Source organism: Formica exsecta, unplaced genomic scaffold (assembly GCF_003651465.1).
Source record: "Formica exsecta isolate Colony F162 unplaced genomic scaffold, ASM365146v1 scaffold48, whole genome shotgun sequence".
Taxonomy (NCBI): Eukaryota; Metazoa; Arthropoda; class Insecta; order Hymenoptera; family Formicidae; genus Formica; species Formica exsecta.
The window spans coordinates 345,141-359,939 of NW_021852035.1; the positions used below are offsets into that span (position 1 = coordinate 345,141).

At 37.7% G+C, this 14,799-nt stretch overlaps 1 long non-coding RNA gene across 1 annotated transcript in view; it reads left to right on the top strand.

Moving 5' to 3' along the window:
• LOC115241355 overlaps positions 1–13,399 on the top strand; it is a 94,432-nt gene extending 81,033 nt beyond the window's left edge. The window contains exon 3 of the long non-coding RNA XR_003884890.1: positions 13,033–13,399. This is a non-coding gene — a long non-coding RNA (uncharacterized LOC115241355). The remainder of the gene's footprint in view (positions 1–13,032) is intronic.
• The last annotated feature ends 1,400 nt before the right edge of the window (positions 13,400–14,799 follow it).

The window sequence follows — 14,799 nt, forward strand, 5'->3', positions numbered from 1 at the left end:
TTAAGTCACGCAATCGTCTTAATAACTTGAGCGAGAAAGTAAAGTGAGAAAAAAATAATTATTGTCCGCACAAATCGCAACGAAACGATAATTTATAATTTTTATCTTTGTTACTTCAAATTTTACAATACTTAAAATAATAAATGATCGCGCGAAATATGTGCTTCGATAAAAACTTATCATCGCGATATAGTTACGCGTCTTTTAATAAAAGATAATTAATCATTAATTATAATGATTATAACGGATTATTTCCCGATACTTGTCGCGATCGATATACATATAATATAATATAATAGTAACATTATTTTCAAATATTAGAATGCGCTACGATGCAATAATTCAAAGGATTCACGAAAAGTGTTCGAAATGATAAAATGTTATTCCAATAACGACTCAACTCGATAACTCCAACTAATAATTAAAACTTTGTTTACCCATCATTGCGGCGGGAATTATTCTGCATAATTTAAACTCTTTTTCCCAGCCGACACGGATGCACGTTGCTTATTAACTTCCCGTCGAATATGATGCCTATGTAACTTTCAGCGTAATTGCAGTTTTGAGTTAATGGATAAGCATAAAGCGCCGTGTCCAGACTTACATGCACGCCAATGTTTCCCGAGATTAGATTGACGATCGTGTTCGGAAAAAGGGGCGGGGAGGAGGGGGGGGGGGGGAGTAGTGAAATACTATTAGATTCGTAAAGATCGTAAAGAGGATGGCACGAAATTTGCATTCTTTTCGCTAGAATTATCCTGGTACGTACAATTCGAAAGAAAGAGAGAAAAGTTGTGACGCGATCATTCAACGCTTGCAATAAAACGACTAGGGTACATGATGCTGCGAATACTCATACGTGTATATAGGTATGTGTTGAGCACGATATGTATGTATGCGTACTGCATGTGGATGTGCTAGATGTTATGCTGGGCCCATACGTATATGATTCGTGAACGCGTCGAGGCTGACCAGTAGCCATCGTGGATCGGAACAGGCCATTGGAAGGCCCACCATTAAGAACCCACAAAGCACAGCTTCGAAAATGTTCATTGGACGTAATTTTTGTTATCCGCCATTTTAGCTACATCTGAACTATTAGATAAGATATTTTTTTTTTTTTATACCGTGTGTTTGTTAGGCGTACGTACTTTAGCGAAATAGTACAGTTTGTGAAAACGTGGAAAATAATTTTCGTTTTATTTCTCAAAATTTAATTTGATATGTTTTATGATTTCTTTCTAATATATTTTCAAGACTCGCGACATTAAGTATTTCGATAACTAATCTTTAGGTTGCTAATTTATTAAAGCAAACGTCACAGTTGAAATTAATTGAAGAATACAATTTCGTCATTTAGTTGTTTCTGATATTTAATTCGTCAAGATTCTCTTTCCTTTTTTTCTTATTTCACGATATAAAGATGTTTCGATATGCGCAACGGAAATATGATTCTTCCGACGATAGCAATTTATCTAGTTTTCAATTATTATATAAAGAAAAGGATACAAAAGTAAGCACGTATCAAAGTGTACTTAAGCCTATTTAAGAAATCGACATGTATTAATCACAATCTTAGTTTATTTGCTTTATTCGACGGTCGTCATATACCTTTGCTTCTGCCTAAGAATGCTAAAAGTTCACCGCCGCTTTTATGCCCGGCTGCACATGCATTATTTATCTCGCCGCTCATTATAAAATCAAGCGAATGAAGAAAAAAAAAACGAAGCTCGTGGTAGAGAGGCCGTCATTTATTTCTCGATCGTTGATAAGTTTCGCCCGAGGATTTTCGCACGATTAAAAGCTCGCCATGGAAGCGCGATGCGAAACGCAAGGCTCGTTCCATCATCGCTTGATACGTGGTCATTAGAGATCTGTTAAGGTGTCGTCGTTTAGCGATCTTTTATTATGCATAGCTCAATTACGATAGGAGGAAGAAGAAGGATGAAGCTGACTGGCGCGCGACTCGCAATCGCTTCTTCTACCGGCTTTACATATTGTCCAACGATGCGTGGATAAGAGATAATTTATCATTAGGCGTTACGTAATTATCGTTGATTGCGCGTCTTTCACAGGCCGTATGCGCGGAAAAACTTCAATCCTCGAAAGCGAGGGCTCTTGCATATATTAATTACTTCATGATTGCGCAATAATGCGACAATATGCTCCGTATGCGGCCGCGGTAATTAAGAACGAAATAAAAACGTCTTGGATACTCCTCTCTTGTACGCGCGTTAATTACACGCGGACACACGAGAAGAGCGCGTATAAGTTGCGGCACCGTAAGCCGAAATGCATCACGCTCTTAAACATTCTCGGACCACATTAAGGTCGTCGAATGTACATCGGCGCGATCGTATTACCTTTCCGTGATTTAGCAGCGGAGAAAAATTGGAACCTTAATCTTGCACCGCGCATTGCGTGATATCTGATACCTCGCTACTTTGTATTCAATATCCGACAGCTAAATCGATCTTAATTAGTTATTCCAACTAATCGCGTGGAAATATGCTAAGTGCGCACATGCTAAATGTGTGTATTCGTAATTTGATCCCCGAAAAATGCGCGTGTAAAATCTACTTATGCAAATTATTATAGAATTTTAAAATCATGAAAGTATTTAATTTTTTATTTAATTTTATTGAAAAATGGAGTCAGGCAAATATATACATACTATACATTAAATATTGTCAAAAAGAGCGCTGCCCACATATTGCAATAATAATAGTTGTAGAATATGAATAATATTCATAAACGATATAATGCTGAAAAATATCATCTTTCTTCCTTCTTGAAAAAGATACGTGTTCTTAATGACACAATACTCGTACCGCGGCGCGGCACACATTTCGAATAGACGTTTTCTTTGAGGATTTCCGAGATTCCTTTACCATTCAAAAGATATCACACCTCATCTCGTAAGATGCACCGCGGATTTTCCATGTACATGTTTCTTTCTCTTCCCCGTCTTTTTCGAACGAGGTATTATCGTCCTGGTAGAAGATCTTTTTTCCTTAGTCACTCCAATGACCTCTTCGGTCGAGACCTGCGTATATATAGGCCTACCTGCTTCTCTCGCTCGTGAGAGATGTTCTATACCTGAATATACCTGAGATACACGGCCAGTATTTATCTCAGGAGCGCGATCCACACGTGTGTATGCTCACATACGAGTACACGGACGAATCGTCGCACGCCCACATTCACGCTAGCTAAGTGTGTCCCGATGTTGAATACCAATGGTCGAGATGGTGCACTATAGAAAACGTTAAAAAGAGATGCACCTGTCAGGCCGGGGAACACCCCCGTCCGAGGGTTTACCTGCCGGGGCGTAAAAAGCTAAAAAATTTTTAGCCCTACCTTTCATTTTAGAGAGAGTTTTCCTCGTAACGATTTCGTTGCCGCGGGAGCGTTATATATGTTTAATGATGCATTCCAAAACATACAACCGTGAGAGCATCTCTTTTTCTCTCAGCTAAGTTCGAATATAATATTAATTATTTATATTATCAATACAAGAAAGATTTATATATTCCATAATACTCTGAATATAACGTTTAGCTATGCCATTTTAGTAAGCTTTACCTAGAAAAATATCGCAATAGACGATACTATTTTTGATGAAAATAAATGCAACATTCCAACACATCTTTTTTTTCTGATGAAAAATATATTATAATTATTTCTCAATCTTCTTAACATGCGATATGCATGCATAATATTTAATTTACTACCGAGCAAGTGTCGTGATATTGCATACTTTTGTGACAATTATAACTCGATTGACTTTCCTAACGAATTATTTATAACAAATTTTTGTGAAGTATTTTTAACGCGCGCGCAACACAGTAGAAATGATATTAGACGCGCGGCAATTTCGCGATAAGGAACAGTGAACCTGGTTGCGTAAAGGTGAATTTGCATTCGCTGTCGCTGTGGCACATTACGTAATGCTTCGTATTAGCGTACGCAGCGTGGGTTGCCGGTTGAAATATATAGGGGTATATAATTATGCGTATCATAATTGTGATGAAAATAGAAAACATTGACGTGTGATACCGCGCGCTGTGTATAATCAGCGTGGATCGGATCGTGTCATTAATCAACGTCATTGGTGAATATACTTTTAAGAATAAAGAATAATATTATTTAATGTCGTATCGTTATAATAGCGCTATATTTTCAGCAGATATCGTATATTATAAGTGTATGCTTCAGTAGTTTTCTAAAAATAGTTTATCTATCGCTAACGCGCTGTTTATTAATGCCTTAAATTAATTATATCTACAATTAAATGAATATTCAATCGTGATCACATCATATTTTCACATTTCAATCTCGCGCGGATCTGTACGTCACGTACGAAATTGTATCGATCGTCTGTAAAAATCCGTTTCTACGATTTTGATTAATTCAATCAATTTTGTAAGCGGCTCAGTCGCACAAGATTTCACAAAATACCTAATGTTTGAATGCTAATGATCATTTAACACTTGTCGCTTAAACTAATTTTTATCCGGCATTATACAAATTAAATAACTGCTTTTTAGAAAGGCAGCACTTTCAACTTCTCAATCGTGTTTAATCTATTCGTACAGATAGAACGGCATAAATCAGCGCAGAGTAAAAAAATTAAGATTTATATTAAGAAAATTTTTGTCGATGGATTGACAGGACTATTTTGCGCGAAAGAAAAACATTAATGAAGCGTTAAATATATGTTACAGAAATTATAGAGGACAAATTTGTTACTGCCGCTCGGCGAAAAAATATAGTAATACAAGGGTATTTAACGTTGCGCTTTATTTATTTGTATACTTATCTAATTTATTATTCAACGGTAATGATTATGTAATGGTACTGAATATTTAGATTGAAAAGAGAGAACAAATTTATACGGAATAAATTTTAAGAATAATTATAAAATAATAAATTATAAAAAATAAGATGATTATTTGCTATTATAAAAGTAAAGAAAAATCTCTCTCACTTTCGTAATTTAATTTTTAATGGTGAAACATATAATTCCTGTTACTTAAAAAAATAATATTGTCAGTGAACGAGAAGATCTGGCAAAACACAAGAGTTATTATACACACAATCAAAACTTGTCTTGTATTATTATTCATTCGAGCTAGAACATCGAATTTTCATTTCGCAAATGCATGATGTAAAAAGTCGTCGATCGTTGTAATTGATGCGTAAGATATTTAATAACAAATGCAACTCCAGTTGCAACAGAATCGACGCCGCATTTGCAGCTTCGCGCCGCATTCCGATCTAAAACCGTATCATTAAGTTCAATTTCACGCGGCGATAGCCTTTCCTGCCAACGCGACGCGTACAGCGCTCCGTTTCACTCGCTCCGCCCAGGTGACTCGCTCGTAAATCTGTTATACAGTTACAGGAAATATTATCCTGCATCTAGACAAGACCTGAATGCGTAACGCGAAGGACCAGGTAGCCGATCAAGCCAGCCGGCTGGCCGGCCGGTCGTGAATGCGGGGTAAGAGTAAAAGAGGTGAAGGGAAGGAGAAGGCGCGTGGGGCGGGGTTATGGGATAAAAAAGAGTAATAACGCGTAGGAGACGTTATACGATACACGGCAATGTCAATTCCCGCGGAATCGCAAAAAGTAAAAATAAAATAAAATAAAACGCAAGCGAGAGAGTCGGCGAAACTCGGGAGTGCATAGGTGTTTTTCTCTGTCCCTCTATCGGCAAATTGCAATTTTTTTTCTCCCTACTGCGACGTGACAACTTTGTGGGCACCTTTCGCGTTATTAATTACGATCAGGCATGCGAGACGATTCGTATACGCTGCCGCGCCGGTTCTCCACGAAACCGATCATAATTACTCGACCAATCGTTCGAGCGAGCGCGAACGCGCCTCGTACGTTTTTCATGCTTCACGAGCGATGGAAATGTATGAATTTATCCCGATGTCGGAATCGGGAGCGATTTATGGATTGTCGAATGCGAGCGTAATGTAAACAAGTATTCCGTTAGTTTACGTTTATTCAGGCGGAATAGAAAAAGAATCGCCGGAGTATTTCAAGCGTTACCGCGTCTGATACGATAATTTCGTTGATCTCTTTTTTTTCCCTTTTTTCTTCGACTGTGTCGAATTGTAGTAATTATATGAATGTGATTGACATATGCAAATTTCACGTTCACGTAATGCTTCTGTTCGATATCATTTCGTCGAGGAAGAAGGTTTTTTTTATCAACCTGAAACTTATTGTTAGTTTTACAAAAAATCTTCATTTTTCATATATATTAAAGTTGAATGTTATCAAAATAGAAAGAAAATTAAAATTATATATAAATATATTTTTTTTTTACTAAGAACAATGAAATCAAGTCAAACGTGATATAGTTGCAGAATATTTTTTTTCTTAAAAATCGCAGCCTCTTGTATGCATTGTTAAGAATCGGTTAAAAATATTTATGTAAACGATGCGTCATGCCAGCTCGGTTAGGAGATGCCGATGATAACAACGTTCTACAAATTTTCATTAACGACATGCCCGTAAGGCTATGGCCCTCCGGGTAGAGCGCGAGCTTGATTTATAGAAGTGCGCTCCCTTGATTTCGCGGTATAATGTACTTTATGAAGTCAAAATTATTTATGCATTTACAAACGGCGGAGACGCGCGCCCGCCCGATTCGCGAGATTTCCGTGACGAACCGGTCCGAGATAAAGGACTGATAAATGACACGACGATCTTGGTAGGTATCGCGACCAACACGGTGAGCAGTGGATGATCGTCCGGTGAGAAATTACGAAACTTTTCCACTCCGTCGCGATTGCGCCACGCTAATTGCCGGCGAATATAGGAATCGATGCGAGAATAAAAAGGAGCGTTGAATTATAGCGATTTCTCGGGGCGGAGCGCCAACGAGCTAATCTGAATATCAATGGCGGAAGGAGATCGTACGACGCGACGCGTTGGTTGCAGCAACGCGCGTCATCCATCGTACGTTTCACGTCTTTACTTTGCAATGCAAAGCGTTCTGACGGCACGACGACCCGATATCGCGCACGGCTATCTCATCCGAAAAATCACGTGCGCACATAACACGTAGTTTCTTACCGTGGTCAACGTGTCTGAATGAGATGCGGCAAAAACGAGTGCAATGCAACGTCGATCTCATCGGACTAATTTAAATGTCACTTCGACGAATCCGTCATTCCGGAGAGGTACGCGTGAAATATCGGCATAGATTTCCGGATGATTTCGTTAAGATCATCTGTCAGATTAAACTTATAATATAGCGATACGAGTAAAACAAAATAAGTGATAGACGCATTTGTGGGACAAACACGAGAGCTCTCGATTTTGTGAAAAGCAGTCATATCATTAGCATCCTCGACGTTAATAATCGTGTTGTCTGTGGTAAAAATAAATAATGGAGCAATAATGGAGGGATCCGTATAAACGACCACTTCCCGTATTATCTAAGAGTCAATTCGCCGAAGATATCAGGAAACGTCTTTAAAACGCATTACGCAGGAAGTATTATCGAGTACTAGAGCCTTATAATCCGCTCACGTAGATCCATTTAGCGCACGACAGTGGTACAACTCGTCGCGACGCATGCCGGAGGCTAGACAGCGTCGTCGGCGATCTACCGATTCTGTCCCGCGATTATTTTATTATGGGAGAAATTACAGCGGTATATACGAGAGAGCAAAACGTCACGTATTGCAGAAAACGAATATTAGATACACGACACGACACGGCGTATTAGCGGCCATTAATATTTATCATGCCATGGTCACACGGCTCTGCACTAATCATATTTTGTAGTATATATGTTTTTCGTAACGCGCATAGTGATACCGATCGCTTGTGCCATCGATATTTTTTGCTATAATTTATTCACATTAACTAATATAATAAATAGAGACGATTCTGTACAAAAAAAATTAAGTCTGAATTTTAATAAATTAGCATTTGCTAATTAGGTTTTAAGAATATCTTATTTGTAATTTAAAAGTTACAGTAATATTTATATTATTCAAGATTAATTATTATTAATATTATAGTCATGATGAATAGAAATCTGTTTTATTTTAATGAAAAATTAAATCTATAGTTACGAAAAAAATAGTTCTCTAATAGTCTCCTACAGTAGCTGTTTTAAGTAATAAATCCCATACAGGAAGACATGGAGAAAGACGCGGGATCACCCTGTGAAGGACCATTAAAACGCAATTCGTTGATAGAATTGTCATAGAACTTAGCATCCCTCGTCGCGACATTAAATTACGTTCGATGCGAGCATAAGCTTTTCAAGTGCATCTTGCACGCATGCATTCGCGTTTTCCTTCATACGAGAGTGTATTCCCGCCGCATTATTCGCCACAGGCTGCAACCACTACCGTTGTATCATATCGTCGTATCACTCTCTCGATGCGGACCTTTTGCATTGCAAAATTCGAAACGAGAGTCGCACGTATCTCCTCGCCTCTATCTCCTCGCCGTGCTATCGGTCGCGGATGCGAGCATCAGAGATAGGATTTAACGGACCACGACCGATGTATACGCGCGCATATATCGCACACTTAAATGTCATTCCATAGCCGGATGTTTCCGAGCTGCGCTCGCGATTCGCGAATAAGACGACCGCGAATATCGCGGCGCCGTCGTTTCTAGAGACGAGAGCAGCCGGTCTTCGCTGGCGCCACGGTACGATAACTATCCTGAAAAAATGGCCGGTATTAAGTATCATTAGTCTCCACGCGGTAGGCACGTGATTTTTTTGCAAGCGGTAGGCATGTAACTTGATTGATATTCATTAAAAAATCGACATTGTCAGTAATATAATAAATATAAGATAATTTTTTTTTAGCATCTCTAGAAGCGGATAAAAGCTGAATGTTCGTGATAATTTAATTATTTATTTATTCTTTTTGTTTAAATAACAAGTTATATTGGTTCTGATAGTTGACAAGCCGTAATAACAAATTTTAATTATAATAACGATTTGAGAAGAAGAAATCTTTGAAATGACAGATACAAATTATAATCCATGCAACTATCGGATTAATGATCTTTATTACTAATCGTGCGGTAGTTACAACGCTTTTACATACCTAATTATGATTACTATAGCAAAAATAAAACTCTCCATCTCGTGTAAAATATCCGTCAATGCATACACGTGGAAAAATAGAAATTTACGAGTAGGTATATAATAACCGTAAAGTATGACTGATTTATACGTTTACGAGAACACATCGCTTATCCGGATCGTAAAGAATATAATCAGCTGTGGCGGGCTGTAATTTCGCGACGCGTGTAAACGATACTAATGTGATCATGCGTTACGCGCTCGTTCATAAGGAGGATCCATTCATCTAAGCTAATTAAAACCAAAAGAGAGGAAGAAAGCAATCTTAACTAATTATAAAACAGAATCCCGAGACCGTGAACACAACGATTCTACGTCCTATGCAAGAGTCGTTTTCATCCCCGTGCGTTGCCTTCTTCTAGACAACCTTTGGATTCAGCTGGACAACTCACTGCAATGTCGGATATTACTAGACGCGGACACGCACACACGCGCACGGACGCGTGGCACACGCGTCGACGAGCAGTCAGCCGTCCGGTCACACTTACATATACAAAACTCCAACCAATGCTCTCGAGCGTAAATCATAACGCATAACCGTTTCTACAGCAGGCTCCACCTTACCGATACGCGCATATATGTGCACGATCTCATGTGGACGTGCACGCATCGCCGCCGTTACCATTATCGCCTTTACTCTGGTCCGGTCTGTTTGCGTGCGCATATACTTAATATATCTCCCCTTTTCCTCTGTTCCTTTAATAACGTGCGCGTATACACCCCCCGGGCATGACGGTGTCAGAGATCGATGAATTATCGGATCCCGATGCGTCGCACTTGAGACAGTACCGCCGCAATTTCCGACCAGCAATGCTTGAATATACGAGATGAACGAGAATGATCCATTTTTCGAGGGGGAAATTATATATATATATGTATATATGGAGCCGTCGCTTCCGCAATTCCGTAGAAGTGTATTGCCCCGGGCTCGATCGTACCGGAAGATCGCACGATTCTTTATCTTCCGTGAATTACCGTGTATCGCGAAATGAGATCGAGAGCACAAGAATAGCTTCTTCCGCGATCTTGATATAGGTATAATATAAAGCGATACTATACGACCAACTATATATGACCCGATTTTTTCAGAGACAACTTCATTTAAATCTGAAAAATATAGTTTTCTATATTTTGGTCGTGCAATTTTACGATTATGTTTTAGAAAAATTTTATTATGTACTTGCGCTCTAAAGCGTCCAATAAATAATATTGTTCTCTTTTCCGGTATCTCTACAACGTTACGCCCGTGCGATTAATATGACCTAATTAAGCGTTTTCCTTTAAGCAGCGTTTCAACTACAAAATATCGATCGCACAAATCTCTTGTAATAATGAACTGTTGTAACTCGGTACATTAATTCAGTACATTATATTCGCGATAGCGTGAAATTTACTCGACCTCGCTACCATATCGCGGCGAAAAATCATCGGCGATACACGGGATACGTCGCTGCGTGTGGAGCGGCGTTATATCAGGATCCGAAATAATTTACCGCTGATCCGACAAGAATTATTGCGACCGATATAAGTAACATTTATCGGATGTAAGAGCCGGGGATAATATTCCACGTGGTAATTTAATGTACATTAACGCATCGAAATAGCAGGATGGGCAAGCTCTTGTGCGGAATATTTAATTTAATAATCCGACGCTATCTACACGCTCGTCTTCTAGCGACCATAAGAGTACGACTTTATCATCGCGATAAGATTAATTATAACGACCGGCGCATTCGGGATTAAGAACGCCCGTACAGAACTTCGCAGATTCGCACGTTCAATTCGCATTCGATTCTTCGAAGATGCGGGACGCTGGTTATTTTCATAGTTCGGTCTAAAAGGATCAAAACGAGAATGGCAAGCCGCAGTAATCATGCGGGAGAGGAGCGCGCACGCAACTGGCAATAATAAATCATGCTTAGAGCTCGTTGGCGAACTCGCCAGTTTCGTGCGTAACTCGCCGAAAGATACTGAAAAGCCCGAGACGCATCGTCGATTTATGATATCTGCGATACAGTCGTATTCGATCGGAGGCTGTTCATGAAACGTCGAACGTACGCGTACATACGTGGGGCCGACGTGGAACATGCGTGGATTTTTCAGCGAAGATTTTCTCTTGCATCGGGGATAGCGACACGCACTCTGTGGGTGTGCGAGCACGCGATATTCGTACACGCACGTCTTTAAGAAAGAGAGAGAGGTGCGAACTGGACGAGAAACAACGATAAAGCGAGAGCGAGGGGAAAGGCCAGAAACCGCTTGGAATCTCGAGGCGGGACACACGGACGGTGCATGGTATTTTTAGACATTAAAATCGCTCCATAAATTAAATCCGCAAAAGGACGAAGCGACCGGCCCGCCGGAATGAGACGACACCGGGGAACCGTTTCGGGGTCTTCTTGAGTTTTTCTACATCGCCGTGCAGCCTCATGGGAGATAAGGCCATAACATGACCTGACTTAACGCATCGTTCTGGAAGAAAGCTTGCGAAAAGGATCCCTGACAAAATTTCAAATAATTTCGACGCTAAAAAAAAAACCTAGTCGTAGAGATATTGCGTAAAAACAGTTTCTGCGCACGATTGTTTGAGCGAATATCTCAGCTGTGATGTTGCTTTCGGAATATCCATGTAGAAACGCAAAAGCTTTATCGCAACGACGTACGAATAACACACTCTTTAGTATACACACACACACACATAACAGTTGGATGGAATATTCTTATAAATTAAAACGAATTAGCCAAGCGCGTCGTGCAGGAGAAGGCCATGCGGTCAATAAAATTAAAATTTTTATTGCAGTCTTCTTCTGCGCTATTTTTACCAACAATGTGCCCTCATATATATAGCTTATAACATTGATATCTAGACGTATATCTAAATTTGAAAAAATTCTTTATTGTTAATCACAATGCTCACGAGGTTAAAATACATACATGTTGCAGATTTTTGATAAATTCTGCTTCTTGTAAAAATGTAATTATTTATTAAAAAAGGGCTTAGATTCTTTTTATAAACCGCTAAAAATTTATAAAATCGAATTCTATATAAAATTCTCTATGCTTTTTATAAAAAAATATTAAATTTGCAAATAGCTTGCGACACAGACAAATAGGGAAATATCAATATAAACACTTCTCTGTTTGAATAATTTACTACTTTGTGGATATTTAAGACCTTGTTTTGATCAGATCTTGTCTGCCGATTTAAAAGCGCGAATAAATTTTCGATGAATTGCGCAACATTGCGTTTATCGTGTTCATTATGCATTCATGATGTTATTCGAAGGTAATTATCACTAGCACGTGATTTATAACGGACATTTTTATTTGCAACAAGAAAGATTGTGATAGCTTGCTAAATTCGCGATAAATGCAACATGTCACGAAAAGATTTCACGATGTGTGGAACGTTATTCGAAAAGTTTCTCAGCGCAACCTCGACATTTTTTACGATCTTTATAACGCATACTCGATAACTATGATATCTTATTTTAGTATTCTTCCATAAACATGAGTCATTCCTAAAAATAACAATCTATAAATGTAACCGTGGTATTTATAAATACTTGCACCTCTTGCAACGTTAAAATCAAAGCAGCGAGCAATCAAATTCCAACATGTTGCAAAAAAAAGAAAAGCGATCTTTATCAGCGCAAAAAGATAGCTTCCTTTCCTACAAATAAGTTATTTCCTTTTGCTTTAAGTATACTATGTATTATGTTTCTACGAATAATTACATGAACATGATGATCAATCATGTGTATCAATTGATATCAATAATAACGCAGAATAGATTCGTAATTAGTTTCTTTATCACTGCTGTTCTTTTTCGACACAAATGCCAAATCGCTTTCTTACTTAATTAACAATGAATTATGGTATGTTTTAATTAGCGGATTATCCAGATGAAAGCAGCAAGGATAATCATCACGTTATCACCCTGGAACGGTATATCATAGAGATAGAAAAATGCGAAACGCAGGAAGCAACAAGACGGACCATCAACAATATATCCGAGAAAACGGTAATTGCAAAACAGCTGATTTTACTTAAAGTTTGATAGCTTTACGTTTGACATATATTGATAATTGATGATTATATCCACTCTTAGAAAAGATTTATTAAATTGATACTCGCACATATTGTTGCCTCCTTTCTATAATGTTGATTGATTATCTCGATATTGCGCTATGCATTACTTCATATCAATAAAAGTCTATCATAGCTGAGTCGCATATTTGACAGTTCAAATATTAAGTATGTGTGTATAATTTTGATTTAATTGATTTTGAAAAAACGGGTGACTAGAGTTAATATGTAAGTAATTTTATAACTATGTGTATGTGTGTGAAAAATATTTAATTAACGCTGTTAATGATTAAAACTCCATGGATTCGAAAGAACATGGTTAAAACTATAGGAAAATATAATAATTATAATCAACATGAAATTACAAAACTTATTAAGTTTTATATAATACAAACTATTATGATCAGAAGAATCGTTAATAAAATTATCGATCGTTTTTTAATTGTAAAAAAAAGTACTTGATCTACTGGCGCATTTTGCGTAAATTTTCAAAAAAAATATTCAAGAAAAGGTAGACGAAGCTTCGATGTAAATTAACGATTAAATCACAAGATAAAACGCGATTTAAAATTTGAGAAAAAAATACCACGAATAAATAAATCAATGATAGCCATAATATTCGATTCCAATGTATGTACATATAATTTTTGGAACAATCAAAGTAACGATATAATTACTATATACGAAAATGTTTCGACGGACATTTGAAACGCTTTTCATAATTGCGTTTGTAATAGGACATTTGTAAAGAATCTAATACTCGATTTATTTTCAAATGCGTGATTTTATGCAATTTTCGCGATTGAGAATAAGAATATAAGTACCGTTTCGCGGAGGATTAGCTAAACAGGATAAAAGCTTATAAAATTTAAAATACCGTTATAAAAACATTGCGTTATCGCCGCGTTCAATGGAGGATAACTGGCCCAACGAAAATATTTGCGCGAGAAAATGTGTTCCTCCATTATTAAGAAATATATCTCTTTATAGAAAATTAAATGGATATAACAATTTTTATGAAAACGTGGTTACGAACGACTATATTTATAATCAAATACATGCATCGCGTTATTGTAGCTAGTGTTAAATGTGCGAGTACAAATAATTCTCGGGTACCAACTGTTCGAGACGAACCGAACCCGATAACAGCGAAATTTAAAAAAATTGAATCGCGTAGCCTAATCGCGTAGCCTAATCGCGTACCCTAATTGCGTTCCCTACTCGCGTGCTTTACTCACGTGTCCTACTCACGTGCCCTATAGAATGCACTGGTATGCATTCTTGATTATGTGCCCTTGCACGTAGAAATGCGCAAACACATGTATTGTTCAACATGTGTATTTTTGCGTCTATCGAAAGCAATCGTCAAATTTTGTGAACAAAAAACTAATATTTAATCGTTAACTTAACATCGAGTTTTCATATTTTTATTCAATAATTTTTCTATTAAATATTAAAAGAATTCGTGATATTCATGATATTTATAAAATTTGAAATACAATTTCCCGAATTTATCAACAATTCTTTGGTATGAAAACAATCTCTTAACTTTAATAATAATAATAATAATA